Raw genomic sequence first — 17,872 nt, 5'->3', positions numbered from 1 at the left:
CCCATAGGGCAGGAGTGGCCAAACTGTGGCTCAGGAGCCAGATGTGGCTCTTTCACACATACTGTGTGGCTCTCAAAACCCCTATCCACCCCATCAGCCAACTTGGAGAAGGTATTTCTCTCTTTAAATCATGTAGCCAAGCCAAGCCAGCTGGCATCTTGAAGAATGCATGTAAAGTTAAAGTTGCTTTCTTTCTACCTCTCCCTCCCCATCTTCCTTGTTTTTTGTTTTATAATTTTTTATTGATTTAAACTACAAAATATAGAACAAGTTCCTCCCTCCTGGACCAAGGGAGGCCAAACTGAAAACAACACGAGAGCAGGCCTTCTCAATAATGGCTCCCCATTGGTGGAATCAACTACCAGCGGAGGTTCGAGCCCTGCGGGACTATAATCAGTTCCGCAGGGCCTGTAAAACTGTCCTTTTTCAAATGGCCTACAAGATGGAATCCTGAAGTGACACCTAGCCATCTGATATATACTGTGTTGTACTATAGCACCTTTAACTGTTGTGGTTTTAATTAATTTATTTGAATGTATTTTATTGTATTTTATTGAATAATATATTTATCGTAATCCAGCCCCTTCCCGCTCGCGCCGACGTTTCGGCGGCATAGGGCGGGGGCCACGTTTGCCTCCCAGGATGGAGCTGAGGCAAACGGGCCTAGTCATCCTGGGAGGTGTGTGGGCGTGGTCTGGGCTTTATGAGCCCGGCCACGCCTGGAGCAACGCACTTCGTTTTTCAGTTTTTGGCCCACCCTCCCACCCTGCAATAGTACAGGCTCCTCTGGTCGCCGTGTTTACGGGGCCAGGTAGGAATTTTTTCATCTCAACAGATTGGCTATGGCTGGGATGTGTTTTGCCTACCTTGTACTGTTTGCCTTGAGGCTGGGTTTAGTTTTTGGTAACTTTATTTGGCTGGAGTTTAATTAGGTATTTCGGTATCTGGTGAGCACTCTCGGCTTTTCCGTTTCAAAGGAAGTAGCGGGATGGGACGACAGCTGGGCTGCATGGCTCTCTGCTGTGTTGCCCACTACAGGGTTCCCTCCTTTGGCGGGCCATTCCTGGGTGGGCGGCTTTGCCACTGGGGGGTATACCCAGCCTTTGCCGGCCTGGTGGCAGGCGGTTTAAACTGGCTGCTGCTGGGGGCTGGGTGGCTTGCCCTATCCGGACGAGGAAGGGTCTGGTGTGTTTTCCTTTGCCTGTCCGGGAGTTTACTTTGCCCCAGGCTGTTTTGTTCAATAAAGTTGCCCTGTTTTATTACCCATTATACCGTGTTGTCTCGTTTCTTCCAACTGGGGGGCAATCATGGCACGTGCCATGTCTGTGACCCGCCCTGAGCCTGCCTTGGCGGGGAGGGCGGGATATAAATAAAAGTTGTTGTTGTATTATTATTATTATTATTATTATTATAAAAGAGAAAAGCAATGCAGAGAATACATAAAAAGGGAGAAAGGGTCATTGACAGAATGGAGAAAACAGTAACAGAAAGCAGTACAAATATATCAATTATAATTCTACTTCCCAATAAAATACTCAAATCATTCGGCCTGCAAGTATAAAGATCTCCATATATTTTACCTTCCTTTCTTTCATTACCCAATTTTTTTAATAAACTAGTAGTAGCAATATGAATCTAAACAATTCTTCTTAAACACAAATAAGTATTGAAAGTTAAAAAAAAAAATTCAAACTATCTCAACGCCAATTTTGTCTAATTTAACTTAACCCTATTATAGGAACAAATTAGATTGTTGGTTTAACAAAATCCTTATTAAAACAAGCACGTAAAAATCATATCTTTATCCTTAACAAATTACATAAGATAATAATAATAACTTTTTTTTATTTCTACAACTTAATAGTTTGTCTATCTCAGTCTAAACAGTTTCTCCAAAGGAGCATGTTAGAAACAAATCTACCAAGTTACAAAACAATTATGCTATCTGCCTTTTCAATCGTTAATCCAGCTCTTACATCAGTATGAGCAATTTCACTAAATAAGCATATTGTAGATACATCTACTATATAAAGAAATATGTTATCTGCACTCTTTAGCATTAATCCAAATTGACTATATGTTTAATTACAATTTTACCAACTCTCTTACTTCTTTAGAATCTCCCTTATTATTTTAAAATTGGATATCTGTTCATTATTAATAGTTGCATGTTTGTTTACCCACAACCCCCCCCCCCCAATTCAGGAATCCTTCCCAAAGATTAAACACTTTTAAATTCCTTTAATTTCTGCATCCATATTACATCAGAGACAGCCCATTTAATCACAGTTTGCCTTTTAAAATCGCATACCACTTCTTAATCAGGGTTCCATATCCAACAATCCACAAAAATGGAAAAAAATCAAGATCCTTCTTTTGGAAAACTTTCCACATCTTAATTTGTTGATCAGAGTGTACCTTTTCTTTTCTCAATGTGGCCTGCCCCCCTCAATAGTGGGAGGAAGAATTCAACGCCATTTTTCCCTCTCAGCATGACTTCACTGGATCTTAATTTCCGGTTTTGTTTTAATACTGCGACATAAAAGACCATTTTGATTTTCCTTTGTTTGTTTTGGAGCATATCACTTTCCCATTCCGGTTCCACAGATGTCAGCAGACTCTCTTTAGCACTCAGCTCCTGTAGGTTTGCAGTTCCGTTAGCTTTCAGCATAAAACAACTCATTTGGTCTTTAATAAGCTGCATAAATGAGCCAAGATCCTGTTTCAGAGATATGATATTTTAAAAGATATCTTTTTAATAAGACATTTCGTTAGACAGTGCCATTTTTCTCTGACAGCAAACTCAGACTCTTAGTTCAAATTGTAAAGTAGTTTCGAGCTCCTTCTAATCCACATTCCATGACAGCTCCAGCTGAGATTTCAAATGTCATTCCTTCAAATTCAGTCAGGTGATAGAGACAGATCTCTCTAGAATATATCTCCTTTATGTTCAGATCATATTGCAACCTAATAATAATCTCTTTAGTATATGTCCAATTATAATCCGGGTTGTTTTTAGTAGTTGTATTCAATCCAATTTAAATAGTTAAAACTGCTCGTAACTTTCCGAGGCCTCATTTCTCTTCTTTTGAGCTAGTCTCTCATTGTTATGTAAAGCCTAAGGACATACAGGAAGCACAGGGGTAGCCACCGCTGAACCCCTCTCTCCCCGTAAAAGTCCCATGCTGAAGAAAAAGCCCCTTCAGGGCTTTTCTATGGGGGCATCACTTCTGTGACATCCCTCCAACAGCCAGACTCAGAGGTGCCACAGGAGGATGATCTGCAGACACCTCTGAAGCCAAGATGATGGAGCCCGGAAGTCCCTCCCTCCCTCCCTCCCTTCCTTCCTTCCTTCCTTGCCTCCCTCCCTCAAACATCTGACATTCCTGTCTTGTGACTCTCAAACATCTGACAACCATATGTGGCTCTTACATTAAGCAAGTTTGGCTATCCCTGCCATAGGGTATAATGGAGAATTGATCTGGGGCTCTGAGGGCCTATTTTTAAGGTAGAGACACCAAATTTGCAGCATAGCATCCAGTGCCTCTCCTCAAAGAACCCCTCCAAGTTTCAAAAATATTGGACCAGGGGGTTCAATTCTATAAGCCCCCAAAAAAGGTGCCCCAATCCTTCATTATTTACAATGGAGGGAAGGCATTTAAAAGGTGTGTGGTTCCTTTTAAATGTGATGGCCAGAACTCCCTTTGGAGTTCAATTATGCTTGTCACAACCTTGCTCCTGGCTCTACCCCAATGCCTGAAAATGGCTTCTTGTTAAAGGTCAGCAACCTTGCTGCTGTTTTGCTCCTCAATGGAAAGTAGCCAATGAGGGTACTTTTCAAACAGCCTTCATAGGTGGCACCCTCTCTGAGGCCATAAAAGTCAACTGACCTGGATGTGACCAAAGTATGAGTAATTGTAGCTACCAACAACCAGAAGTCTGACCTGTGCTCTACACAATATATTCTTATACTTCATTGTGTGGGGACCCAGAATTAATTAAAGTTCACTAAAGCACCATGTTTGCTGTGTTTTTTAAAATATATATAGTGATATTGTTAGAAAATAAAATACTGTAAAACCCCAGCATTAAAAACCAAACAAAACTGGGAACCTAGTGCCAAGGGTTAGGCAGTTATTTTCATTCCAGGAAATGTAATGCTATGCAAATTAATAGACATAATAAGGTAAATGAATCCAATTGTCAAATCCCATTTAAGAGTCCAAATTAGCACCTAGTTGAAGTTCAGTTAAAGAAATTCAAATCAGTTAACCTTAAATTAAGCACGTTTTATTATTCAATTAGCTAGCATTGTGCAGCAACAACAAAGATTAGTGCAATAAAGGGCAATGGCATGTGACAAACAAGGTGAAAATTTCTTTCCCTTCTAAATTGCTTGATTCTAAGACAGCTTTGTTAAGAAGATGAATTTAGGGCCACTGGAATTGGCTTTCTGAAAGACCCCAAAGGACTATCCATTTTGACATTATTTCCCAAAAGTGACTGCTTTGGATTGTTTCTGAAACAAGGGTCTAAACTCCTGAAATAACAACAGAACAGGGCAATAGATCTGTTTTTCAAGAAAGGAAACATTACATTGTAGGGATGCTGTTCTCGTCATATATGCACCAATCACAGAGACAGGGAGGAAATAGCCTGAATAGTGCCCTTCCAAACAATAGGCCACATCCTACATGACTTTTTGTATATGCAGGTCCCCTGATTCTCAGCATAAGTCTTTTGCTGGTCAGAGGATGCCCCTTTTATTTCACCATCAGAAAATCTGGTTGGATCTAAGGGTTTTTTTTTTTTAATCAGGAACACCCAGGAACACAGTTCCAGCTGGCTTGGTGTCAGGGGCTGTGGCTAAAATGCAAATGAGTTCCTGCTGGGCCTTTTCTACAAAAAAGCATTGCACAAAACTATGGTAACACCAGGGGTGTGGTCTAATATGCAAATGAGTTCCTGCTGGGCTTTTTTCTACAAAAAAAGCCCTGGTTGGATCTAACCCTTATCATGCAATGCTATGCAGAATTACCCCTTTCTTAGCTCCTTGACTTCATCTGGCACCATAGTTTCAGCATAGCATCTGATGACTCTCCTCAAAATGCTCTCCAAGTTTCAAAAAGATTAGACCAGGGGGTCCAGTTCTATGAGCCCCCAAAGAAGGTGCCCCTATCCTTCATTATTTTTAATGTAGGGAAGGTATTCAAAAGGTGTGCAGTTCCTTTAAATGTGATGGCTAGAACTCCCTTTGGAGTTGAATTGTGCACTTAACATCTACACTGAAACGGTTCACAAAATAACCCCACAAAATAGTTTTGCAAACAGGTTAATAAATTTTCTCATTTCCAAATATTTTGTGGCTTTCCCCCCTCTTTAATTAGGTGAAGGAAATATTCATAAATGTGCCATTTAAAAACAAACAAGAAAAACAGAGTATCTGCCTGAAATATGAGGGGTGGGACACGATTTTCAGCAAAATCAGCACTTGATTTGTTGATATGTATGCAAATAGAAAATTCCAGATTCACATGCTGGGTGAAGAATCTGCCACAATTGCTTTTCAAAAATATGATGTCTGACTTAACACAAACACACTCCTCCAAAAGTGACAGAGATGCAACCTGACTCACACTATATTCATGCACAAGTCACACATTATTAGTAAAGTGTCAAGAGAGGGAGTTCAGTCTCCCATAAAGTTATTTAAAATAGAAGTAAAATCACTAGAACAGGTTCATCTTCTTCAACAATAGACCATGGAATCCAAGAGCCAGAGGTTAATCTACCAGACTTGAAGTGTCTGGGGACCAGCAATTAATGCTTCTGTGTCAATGGTTATACCGGGCAGAGCAGATTGCCAGGGTAGGGTTCCTTCTCCTAGGTGTGTGAGAGCAATTATCTTTGCCCTTGGGCCACTGCTTTGGGATTGCAGATATCCTGCAACATAGATTAATAAATGCGAGAAGGTATCATTTTGCCTCAGGTCCTAGATGTTCAACCATCCATCATCCTATCCAAGACAAGCACTATATTACTCTAGAGTGCGTTTCTGCAGCTGAACACTTTTTTAAAAAGTGCTTACCCACAGCTTAGCAACAATCTGTCTCTTCTTGCCATTTTGTCCTAACAAGGTTCTCATTGAGGTTTGACAGGTGACTTGACAGTTAGTGGTCTTGGGATCTAGCTATAAAGACTTGGGAGGATGGAACATCCATGGCTTTCCATTTTCCAATACACCCAAGGACATATTCCAGATTCCCACTGTCTGCTCAGAAGATCTCAACCTCTTCTCAACTTCTTCCCAGCTTCCACTTTTTGTTCAGAGACAGACATGCAGGTTAGAAACAAAAGCCCAAAAGAAACATTAAAACAGATACTGAACAATATTGAGAAAATCCTTGCGGCCTAAGCATTCCTGCTAGTTCTAGGCTCTTTGGATAGGCCACAAGGTCCATCCTCTGACTGAGACAAATTCTATAATGAGGTGAAATGAGTCATGGCCTCAGGTGCTGGATTTGGGGAGGGGGGGGGGCGCCTCTGCCTTCTCCATTACTGCCACTGCTCTATGTGTCTTCCTACCCCTTGACACCTTATCCTTTCTCTCACACTCAACCAGTAGTTGAGCAACTAGTAGTCTCCTCCTTCCATACTTCACAGATATCTAGAAACACTTCACAGGCCCCTATGCATGCCCAACAGGGCTTCCTGAATGCAATCATTTGGAAATCCCTATTGGGCACACAATTCTTGCCACACCATGTCTCAAGAAGTTTTGGTAATGAGGAGAAAAACAATATTAGATATTCCAGATAGAGGGCAGGGGGGGGACTAACTGAAAGAGAGAGGCAGGTTGCAGCAAATGGGGGAGCAGCTGGGGAGATCTCAATGAGCCACCACTTCATATGACGCAACGTGTGATAACATATATGATTAGGCATGAGTTCTGGCTCAGCCCCAGAACTGTCCCATGTAGTAGGCATTCCACTTACCTACAGCAAAAGGTGAGGTGAGACAATGAGGCCCCTCCATTGGGCTACCTACAACCACTGCTGTTTCGCTGCTCCTTCCCCAGAACTGACTCCTGTAAGTCATTCAACAGAAAGGTAAACATCTATGTGAGGAAATGGAAGAAGATGCATATGTTGACATCAACCACTGTTCCCCATGCTACAAAACTGAAAGACTTTAGTGCATTCCAGTATTTAATTGAAGAACAGAATAGAAGTCTGTATAATTGGTTAGTGCTTTTTGACATGATGAAATGAAGAGTGTTGGGGGAAAGTGCAGTTGAGCCCATTTTAGGCAAGATTTCAAATTTCTCCTTCTTGCTGTTTCTAATGGAGAACCCCCATTTCATTGTTGCGTCTCTCTTATGCAAAAGGAACCAATGTATTGGACCCAAACACCAGTTCTACTCAGGGGCAGCACTGGGGGTTTTGCCACCCCAGGCTGCCCCGACGCCTGCGACCCTACCCCCCAGCAGCATCCTCCACATCCGCATCACAAGCACATGGAGCTGAGGGAGGGGTGGGTGGGACCAGAGTCGGCTGGGTGAGGGTAGGGGCAGTGATGTAACGGGCAGGACCGGGATGATGATGATGATGCTTAGCCCACCTCAAACAGAGCTCCCCGCGGAACTGGTGACCGCCGCCTGATGTTCCATCTACTTCAGAAGCAAATTCAATGAAGGGAGGGACTCTCACCATGCCCTCCCCCCGCCAGTGTGACTCATCTTTCCTCCCTCCCCCACTCTGAGCCCCATTTTTACCAAGGAAAAAAGGAAGCCGAAGTGCCACCATAGCCTCCTCCTCCCCTCTTGCTGACATCTGCCTCAGGCAGCAGCAGGAAGAGCAGCTGCAAGAGGACTTTTATTACAGGGCCTACTGTAAGCTCCAGGAGGATTGGCTATATCAGGGGTGTGTGGCCTATATGCAAAGGAGTTCCTCCTACAAAAAAAGTCCTTCAGAAATCTAATAGCTGATTACTGTTTGGGAGGCTTTTTTCATGCCAGCAATGCATAACAGAAAGCAGACCACAGAGTAACAGCTGCCTTTTTTTTTTTTTTTTTTGCTACTAACCATATCAAAGACAAGAAGTCTGGACTTTATATTTAATAGGGTTAACTATAATGACTCTGGCTTACCTGCTGGAAATCATTCTACCAAGGAAGACCTTGAGCTGAAAGCACGTTACTGAAAATGCACAGCGATTTTGCTGGAATAGAATTAAAGGTACAAGGTGCTGGTTATTACCTTTAAAGCCCTATATGGCCTGGGACCTGCCTACCTGAAGGACCGTCTTTCCCCACATGTTCCCCAGAGAGCACTGAGGTCAGGAACACAAAATCTCCTCACTATCCCCGGGCCAAAAGAACCCCGTCTGAAAGCCACCAGAGAAAGGGCTTTCTCCGTTATGGCCCCCGTATGGTGGAATCAGCTGCCGGAAGAGGTGAGGGCCCTGCGGGACTTGGCGCAGTTCCGCAGGGCCTGTAAGACGACCCTCTTCCGGCTAGCCTACACCTAGCTATGATGACAACTGATGTAACTGGCCAGCCATCTGTTTACAGGAAATTGAAATATGCTGTTTTAAAGTTTTAACTGTTTAAATATTTAATTGTTTTATACTTAATATTGTTTAAATTTTATGTTTGATTAAATTGTTGGAAGCCGCCCTGAGCCATTTGTGGGAAGGGCGGGATATAAATCTCAAATAAATAAATAAATAAATAAATAAATCCTTCAGGTGGGGATAGGAATCAGCTCACCAAAGAAGAATCCTGCATTCTGACACCTACCCAAGTCATAGTAATACTTTTCAATTGTAGAAAATGGCAAGAGCCTGAGTCTCCTTGGCCCCAAACAAGGGGTATCTGGTTTATGAATTTCCTAGAAAGCCCTGGGTCAATTCATTTTCTCTTAGCCTCTGTTTCCCATCTAATGGCCAACTACCTCACAGAATCACCACAGAAGAGAATGAAATATGGAACATCAAGCATTGTATATGCCGTCACTCCTTGGAGAATTCATTTCAGTCCTCCTCTCTTTAACATGCTCAATTAAATACCCTCCAAGTTCCAGTTGATCCATTAACACCTTCTATTAACATTATGCAGTGACTTCAGTCCATCATGATGTGTTAGAGGAAAAATGATCAAGCTTTATAGCGAACCACACTCTTGTCATTCTTTTTTTTTGGGGGGGGAGCAAATAAATAACAACTCCTCATCATTTCAGTTAAGAATATGCAAGCAAATATGTCCATCAGAAAATCCATTTAGATGAGGAAGAGCACTTATATTGAAGGAAAGGCAATCCAGAAAACTTTGTCATTGATAATCTGTATCTGTTTTACACCCCCCTCCCAAATGCTCCATTGAAGCAAAAAAGCTTTTTCCCATTTGTTTGCATTGTGCTGACACACTAAGTTCTTTGTGTTTCCCACCCCTTCTCTCTATATCTTTCGAGAATATTTACACACAACACAATGTTCACAATTTCCCAAGTCACAACATGGTAGAGATTTTTAAAGTCCATTGTCCTTGCTCCAGAAAGGAAGCTTGTGAAAAGATCCTTCTATCTCATGCCATTTTTTTAGATTTTCAAACTCCACTACTGTGGATTCATACATGAGACATTTGAAATGAAATCCTCATTTCCCCCACACCTACCGTGTTGTGTCATTTTGTTTGCTACTTAGGCAGATCAAATATTGATAGATTTTCCAAGCCAGGGGTGGCCAAACTGGCTTGTGAGCCACATGTGGTTCTTTCACACATATTGTGTAGTTCTCAAAGCCCCCACCACCTTGTCAGCCAGCTTGGAGAAGCCATTTGTCTCTTTAAATCACTTCTCCAAGCCAAGCCAGCCAACAGCTTGGAGAATGCATTCAAAAGTTTAAGTTGCTTTCTTTCCATGTCCCCCTCCCTCCCCCATCTATTTTCCTTCCTTCCTTCTTTCCTGGCTCTTACATTAAGCAAGTTTGGCCACACATGTTCCAAGCTAAACTAGATACCAGAGGTGACTGTCATTCAAATATTTCCTTCTTAATGCTCTTCCCACATTCTGCATTCCAGCCCTAATCTGAACTTCAAAGCCATCTCTCCCTGGTGGCACAGCAAGCCTGAACACTGACACTCCCTTCTAGGGAACTGCAAATCCTATTTTGCTTGGTCATTTGTTTCAAGTCACCATGCAGCAGAAAGCTTTCCCACTACATTCAGCCTGTTGAATAGTTATACAATAGATAACGCAAGTAGGCCTGCCTAGAAGTCTTTAAAAGAAGCCATTTAGCTGACAACTCTAAGATTTCAACCCTCCATTCTGAGGATGAGTTCCAGAACTGGAGTCTCAGGACCAACGAAAGAGAACTTGGAACTCTTAAGAAGGCTTCAGATTCAATCCCTGGCATCTTTAGTTAGATACTAGAAATGGTAAAGTTCCTTCTGCAAGCTATAGGGAGTTTGTCAGACAGAACTGATACTGAGTTAGATGGACCAATAGTCTTGTTCAGTATATCAATATGTTTAAGGAAATTAAATTAAGGACCTATGTCTTCCATTTATTTACTTTTTATATCTGTATCTTTCTCTTCCATGGAAAGCTCAGAACAGTTCATGGGGATCCCTCCCAGTAGGCTGTCCAGGTACTGTTCAGGCACAAATCTGCTTAATTTCAATAATGATACAACATTGGCCCTTCCAGATCTTTTGCTGGGCACATAGAACTCTTTCTTAACAAAATAAAACAGGAGTCTAGTGGCACCTTAAAGGCTAACAACATTTGTTCCAGGGTAAGCTTATATAATGTAGAGCTCACTTCATCAGATACATAGGATAGGAGTCTGCTTTCATAGTATAGACATACTATCATTCTGCAGTTGTCATTGTTATGGGGAGGGGGGTTTCTTTTTCTAAAATTCACTTTTTCAGATGTAGCCATTGATTTATTTTATTCTTTAAAAAAAACCCCAGGAATGTCTCTTTCATTTCTCTTTGATTTCACTTTTAAGATAAATCAATGCACTCTTGTATTTTAATAAGAAAAAAAACCCATTGTGTTCTCTTTTAAACCTACAGTTCTCTTTTATTTCACTTTGAAGAGAAATCAATGCATCCTTCTGTAACTTCAGCCCTTACAGTTGTTTTATGTTACAGACCACCAGATGGTACTGTAGCAGGAGGATAGGAAGGCCTGGGAAGATATTGCCTGCCTCTGAGCATCTGCAAAGTGAAATTCTGACATTTTGCAGTACTTCTCTTCCTGCCCCTTCTCTCTTTAGATTTCTGTTTGATCAAATCAGAAGAGATTAGAAACAGACTCCAAATTCATACAATGTGGCAACAAAATGGTTTGCTGGATTTCAAGGAGAAATTGAGTAAAAAAAGAACACAAAGAATTTCTCTTAACATTGCTGTTCTGCAGGCAGAGAGATTGCAAGGAACATTCACATCTGTAATGTCTTCTGCACACTTTCTCTACAGGATGAATTGTTGCAATCCGGAAATAGCTTCACTGCTTCCATGCTTTCCAACACAACCACCCATTTCAGCCTATGTGTTAATGTCATCCTGTAACAAGCTGATAGGAGATCAGGCCTGGAACTTGAAAAGATTGGGGGGGGGGGGAGTAAGAAGCACATGTAGCTAAAACAGCCTTTGCACACATCAACAGTTATCTTTTGAAAGGCCACCTGAACCACACTGACAGATAGGTGACAAAAATAAATAAATCTAGGCAACTCATCACACCTATTATGTTGCTGATTTTCCCAAGCACAAAGGATAAGAGAAAGTTAAGTTGTTGCTATCTGTTTTACAGTGGCACATAATACCTCCCAAGTATGTTGCTCACTGGCTCCCCTTTTTTTAATATATATAAAACATTGTGCCAGAAGAGCCGTTTTGGTTTATAGCAGGAACACTAGCAATGCCAGTGCCCTGTTTTTGAAGATTGATAAACTACTAAGGGCCCCATTACTCACAGGCTAACTGCATGAGCAGGTCTATTGGAAAATACAAGCCAGTCTTTGACATCTTAGGTGTCCTTGGCACAGAGTGTACAATACAACGAGAGGGAGAAGAATTGCTGTAGGGAATCTCACACAATGGTTTTTGGAAAGATTTAGATGTTGCTATATTTTTGGAACTATAAAAATCTACCATATCCCTTGGCTTTTTTTTAAGACAGGAGAAGAGAGGAATGAAAAAAACTGCTACCTCAACAACTTCTGAGTTCTGTGATGTAGAAAATTAAACCTCACTGAAAAAAACATGGGAACAACATTGGCTGTGGTAGCGTCTCTGGACAGCCACTTCCTTGGGCTTCTGAGAATTGTTTCATGCACCACTAAGTCACTCTGCATCTGTGGAAGCAGATGGAGAAGTTTAGGGAGAGGCGGAGGGAGAAAAACAATTCTGGATCCTGTATTGTTACCATTTAATTTAAAAAAGAAACTCAGACCTAATAAAAACATAGCTGAAGTCATCAAAATGTTTGCTTTTGTCCAAAAATATAAGAAACAGGGGTAGAAGCCAGGGGTAGTTTTCAATTTCTCAGCCATGATGCTTCAATCCAAAATGTTATGCTTTGCATTTCTGCAAATCAAGCCTGTGGTTCTTTATGTTTGTATATATATATTTATTTCCTTTTACTGAATTATTCCAATAATATCATGTGACTTTCATTGGGCCTGATTTAAATATAGGCATACTCCTGAGAAGGAATCTGGCTAGCACCCCTATGGAGGATCATTGATCTTATAGCAAGAGCTGTGTCCTTACAGTGTGTTTACTTCTTTGGGGGTAACTTACACACATAAATAATATTAGAGAATCTTTACCTCCATTTTATCCTATAGAACTTATTTGCCTCTTTCCCAATGACTAACTGAAAATATGATAATGCTACTCATTAATTCCATACAGATAATTACAGAAAAGCAACTACATGAGTTCATAAAATATTTTAACACTCCCAAAACACACACAGGGAAAAAAAAAACGTGATCATAGATAAGGAGACTCCTCCAACAAGTTTTCAGAATCATCTGTAATATAAACTAACTAGGAATAAGACCCGTTGAAGAGAAAAATACAATGAGCTCTAGAAAGAGGCTCTGGGCAACTGTTCCCCACCCTTGCTGTCTTCCTACCAACCCAAGTGAAGATATTCACTTCCTCCCACACACCTCAAGCGGAGCAGATCTCTGCCATCTGGAGAACAGTTGTAATTCTGAGTGATCTCCAGACCTCACCTGGCAATTGACAACAGTGGTTCCCCAGGAGGAAATCATCCAGTCAGCTTCCACAGCAAGAACCTGAGTCTGGCATACCCCACTCCTATGACCTTGTCAAACTCTACCACAGAATCTCAAAGAATTTCCCACCAACCTGGAACTAGCAGCCCTACTCAGGACTAGGGATGTGCATTCGGCTCGGCCGAGTCGATAATACAGCCGAATCAACACTGATTCGGCTGTATTCGGCATTGCCCGCAGCCGAATGCCCTTGCTGCCAAAAATGCGGCTCCCGAATGCGGCTCGCCGTATTCTTCCGAACTGCTATTCGGGAGAATACGGTACAGCTGTCAAAAGGCTGCTGTCAATTGTCAAATTCCATAGAAAAGGCGGGAAGCGGATTCTGCAGCCTCAATGGAGCTGCTTGCTTAGCTTCCCGCCTTAAGTGCCCTCTTCCCGCCTCTCCTATAGCCTCCCTGGGGTCAGGGAGGGGGGGGAGGGGGAAGAGGAGCCCCAGCAGCCAATCCAAAGCATGCATTTGCAAAATGCATTGCAAATGCATGCTTTGCACTGGGCTGTTGTTGTGTACTGTGTAGCTGATGGCCCAGCCATCAGCTACATTGTTATTTTGATCTTTTGCTTACTTGGGTATCCAAGTAAGCAATGTTCTCTGGCCAATCAGAGAGAGCAGTGCTATTTTTTGAAATTGCTCTCTGTAGGGCCAGAGAACCTTTTTAAGGAGTCTTCCTGCTGGACTCCTCCATTGCTGTGTGTATGTGGCTGGGTTGGTGTGAGAGAGATTGTGCTGCTGCTGGTGGCTGGCCCTTGGCTTCAGCTCCTGCCTGCTGCTCTCTCACTGCCTTACCAGAGACCTCCCTGGACTCAGAGAAGACAAGGTAAGACAGTTCTGGGGTTTTTGTTTTAGTTTTTGTTGGTAAAAGGACTAGAGTCCCTTTACTTGTTCAGATTTGGGTGGGTGAGTACTGGGTGGGTAGGGTAGCCTATTTGGGGTTGGGGTTAGGTTCTGCTGGGGGTGGGGGCCTGGGGTGGGGGGGTTTTGCTAATTTGCCCATATCTTAATTTAGTGAGAGGACTTTTTAAAGTGCAGTGTCCTTTTACTTCTCCTGATTTGGGTGGCTTGGATTTCTTGGGGTAAGGGTGAAGGGGTTTTTTTTTTGGGGGGGGGGAGTTCCTGTATTATTAAAAGTTGAGTTTTTTACTGTTTCATTGTTTGATTTGTTGCTGCTGTGTTGTGTTGCTGCTGTGTTACTTTTATCTTCAGGTTATTGGGGGGGTGCTGTTTGGCCTAATTTTCATTGTTTTGTCCCCCTTTTCTGGTTCTGGTTTTAGGGGTGGGGGTGTTGTTGTTGACTGATTTGGCCTGAGTTTTCTTATTGGTGAAAGGCCACTTTTTAAAATCTTGAGTTGCTTTGCTTGGCTTCTTGTGATTCTCTGGTTTTGTTTTGTTTTTTTAAAATCTTGAGTTGGTTTGCTTGGCCTCTTGTGATTCTCTGGTTTTGTTTTGGTTTTTTAAAATCTGTTGTTTTAAAATGTGTTGTTTGGGGCAGGGAAGCTGGCACCTGGGTGAGAGAACCAGAGGCAGCAGGCTTTTTGTGGTTGGCCAGCTCTCCCCATGTTGTTTGGGGCAGGGCTGGAGAGCTGGCACCTGTAGATTGTGTTGTTTGGGGCAGGGAAGCTGGCACCTGGGTGAGAGACCCGGAACCAGCAGGCTTTTTGTGGTTTGCCAGCTCTCCCCGTGTTGTTTGGGGCAGAGCTGGAGAGCTGGCACCTGTAGATTGTGTTGTTTGGGGCAGGGAAGCTGGCACCTGGGTGAGAGACCCAGAGGCAGCAGGCTTTTTGTGGTTTGCCAGCTCTCCCCGTGTTGTTTGGGGCAGGGCTGGAGAGCTGGCATCTGGGTTTGCTGCAGCCAGGTCTGCAGAGCAGACCTTGAGCAGATTGTGTTATGTACTGCCACGACGTTGGCAACTGGGTTTTTATTGGTGCCAGGCCTGCAGGGTTCATAGATTAGATAGAGGGATGTAGTGCATTTGGGGCCTATAGAGATTCTCTGGTGTGAAGTTAGGTTTGGCTTTGGGTGCCCCTGGAATGGGACCCCCTGGCCCAATCTTTTTGGGACTTGGGGGGGTTGTAGGGGAGAGTCCCCTGCAGGCCCCCTGCAAATTTGGGGGCTCTCCCTCAAACCACCTCCCCTCCAGGCATCTTCAATTATACCCTATTTGCCATTGATTTCAATGGCCCTTAGGGTATAATGATGGAATAGGGGCACCCTCTTTGGGTGCCCCTGGAATGGGATCCCCTGGCCCAATCTTTTTGGGACTTGGGGGGTTTGGAGGGGAGAGTCCCTGCAGGTCCCCTGCAAATTTGTGGGCTCTCCCTCAACCCCCCCCCTCCAGGCGGCTTCAAATATACCCTATTTGCCATTGATTTCAATGGCCCATAGGGTATAATAGGGCCGTATATTCGGAAATAGTTGCGCATTACCATATATGCGGCTATTCCGAATACGGCATTCAGCAGTACAAGGGGAATCCGAATTTTTTTCCCCATGTACTTCCGAATCCGTGTGCTTCCGAATTTTTTTTTTTTTTTTGCACATCCCTACTCAGGACTGGCCCCAATGAGTTCTCCTTCAGAGGACTTTAGTGACACCTTTCAGAGCAACACACATTCCCTGATAACATTGTTGGTCTTAAGCACAGGACTACCATCTCTCTGTGTCTTGTTTTCCCTCCATCTCTCTCTCTCTGGTCTGCTACCACAGAATGTCTGGAAAGGCCCAGCTTCAAATTCCATCTCATCAAGAGGCCAGAAAAGCCTATACTTGTGGCGTGATGACCTTGGAAAGCCTACTCTTCTGTAAGGAAAAGCCCCCTACTTTTCATACACATGGACATCGTGATCACCAGTATGGTTGCCAGGGTGCCTGGAGTTTTGACTCGCACACATCTGCTCTAAGAAGTGGACTTTGCCCATGGTTTCTAAGGCTTATGTGGATACTATAAGCCACAGCTTTGCAGCAGCATTCTACATCTCTTAATGGGTGTTAGCCAGAACTACAGACAAACTTCCAGCTGTTCCTTGTGTGCCCAGTCTTGGCCGCTGCAGTGGAAGAAGCCACACCACCATGAACTGTACAGGCAAACAGTTTCCAGCCTGTTTCCATGAACCAAAGGCTAACACCACCAGAATCCATCTTGTTTTCCTGACTCCATATCCAACAGCTGCTTCAACTTCTGCATAAGGAAATCAAGCATATCTTAAGCATGGATCCTGCCAGACCACTCAAGCCTTTGTCCAACAGAACTCAGGACAAAGACTGGTGCCAGGAAGAAGACTAAACAAGAGGAAGACCATCTTCAGCCAGAGCCAAGTTCCTTTGTACAAACTGGGTGTTACCTAGGCCACAATTTGACTCTCTATTGTCACCCTTTCAGATAAGTTCCCTAATCTTGAGTGTTCCCCACCCAGTAGTCACTTCTATTATTCTTTCCAACTGTCACTTTGGAGCCTCCCCTGGTCCGATTCAATCTGAAAGTTCTCTCAGATATCCAGGATCCAGGCAAGTCCATTGGTCAAGAGCAAGTGCCCAATTAGGTGTCACCAATGCACTTTCTATTGGCTACTGCAGTAGTCCAGCCCTTATGGTCACTGCAGAGCCTCCCCTGTACCTCCCATCCCCTGAGGGTCCAAGGTAGTCTATTTAACCTCTGACCCAGCTCCCCACACGTGTGCTTCTATCAGTATCCCAACTTCCGCTGCATAGATCCATCCCCAATTCTAAGGCCAAGTTTCGGGTCCCTTCTCCCATTTCCTCGCTTGTCACCATTGGAGCCTTCCTTGAAGACTACGATAGGTAAACACCACCCTGTTTGTCTACCCATGTGTACCCCTCTATCTATCTCTCTATCTATGTTTCCTAGGACTGAATGTGTGTTTTGATGAGTATTTTATCTTGTATGGAAGCCTATATTTTTCCTAATAAATTATAATTGATTTTACTAAATTAGAGTCCCTATTATTTTAAGCATTACTTCCTGGACGTGCATCTTGTATACATTGGTAAAAGATCCTTAGTGAGCCAGGTGCCCACCTGACTAATTCCCCAACCTCGTTTTGAGGGCATTTTGGCTTACACTTCCTTAATTCCAAATCCACTAGAGGAATTTCTAAAATCAATTCTAGAATTTGCTACACCTTCAGCTCTTTCTCCACACACATTACAGACATTTTTTAAAAATGCAAAAAAGCAAGTTTGCTATAAATGTACGTACAAGATTTTTTTTTTTTTGTCCAGTGTTCTACTGATTTGCACACATCTTTGGTAAATTGTTTGACAAAGATGAAATTTTGATACAACTGAATGTAGTGTCACATTGTGATTACTGTTTCAGAGTGTTTGAGCATTATCAGTACAGCCAGAGGAAATGCAAACGAATGGAAGCACTCTGTGCTAAATATGGAAATACTCAAATGGAACATTGGAGGACTCCCAATGCATCATCTCCAAGGAGAAATTCTGGTGCAGAGAATTTGGGCATCATCCTTACTGAAGACACTCTACATGCTGAGCATGTGCTCTGCTGCTGATCTACAGCCTATTATCCTAGCATAT

The sequence above is a fragment of the Heteronotia binoei genome, chromosome 12, assembly GCF_032191835.1.
Source record: "Heteronotia binoei isolate CCM8104 ecotype False Entrance Well chromosome 12, APGP_CSIRO_Hbin_v1, whole genome shotgun sequence".
NCBI lineage: Eukaryota > Metazoa > Chordata > Lepidosauria > Squamata > Gekkonidae > Heteronotia > Heteronotia binoei.
Note: the sequence above shows the minus strand (reverse complement) of the source record.